A 1036-nucleotide genomic window follows, 5' to 3' on the forward strand; every position below is an offset into this window, starting at 1 on the left:
AAAAAAAAACAGCAACAGATGAACTTCCCTGCAGAGAGGAGTTGTTTTTTATTTACCAACTAAAAAGTTATTTAGTAATATAGGGACACTGAAACATCGGCATTAATTAGAAATTGCTGATGTGGACACTAACCATTTTTCATTGAGTATTTTAATATGGATAATGAAGAGTAACAAAATTATAACCTGAGAAATAAAGAAATAAAATAAAATAAAAATGAATAAAATAAAAAATAAAATAAAATTGAATGTTACAGATGCTGTGACTTGAGTGAAAGGCCACTGTTTTTAGTTTAGCATTTAAACGTTTTCCTGTACTGGAGGAATTTGCAGTGGACACCTCATGATTGATAATAAAAAATAGACAGTATGTTTAAGCAGGACTGTTAGTATTATAGTGACCACCATTACAATACTATGGTCATCAATGAGAAGATTAATATACTCAAACGTACCCTAACCCCTCTCTCTCCCCCAACACCAGAGCTTGGGTTTGATTCCTTATCACAGTTCTTCTGGCTTGGTTGTACATTCAAATGACACAATTAGCTATTGGAGGAAGATAATGCAGGTACACATGTCGCTGCACTAGTGACTCCTACTGGTGATTTGAACTGCTTGCCAAGTACAGCCCAGCCTGATACTGATATTAATATCTGAGAATTGACGATGGCAATATATGGCGTAATATTCCTTTTTTTCTTGTACATAAATGCACAAAATAACTCATCTTTAGCTCAGAATCCTTTAAAGTTGTTTTATAAAGAAATGTGACAAAGATATGTATTAAACGGGACATCATTTCTCTTTGGTGGTCATCTGTAATTACTTTACATTACTGTAATTTCTTGTAAAATACTGGCTGATGATTATGCAACCAATCTGCAATAAACTAATATCAGCCCAGTTGTTTTATAAGTTGGTCACTACGGTGAACCTCCCAAATGTTACATCCTCTCAGTGAAGCCGTTTACTGCAATGTTAAGAGAAGCTGCTAGCCAGAGTATTTACATCCTGTCTAGGTAACAAAACGTTT

Source organism: Morone saxatilis, unplaced genomic scaffold, assembly GCF_004916995.1.
Source record: "Morone saxatilis isolate NCDOM2014 unplaced genomic scaffold, NCSU_SB_2.0 Contig2, whole genome shotgun sequence".
Lineage (NCBI taxonomy): Eukaryota > Metazoa > Chordata > Actinopteri > Moronidae > Morone > Morone saxatilis.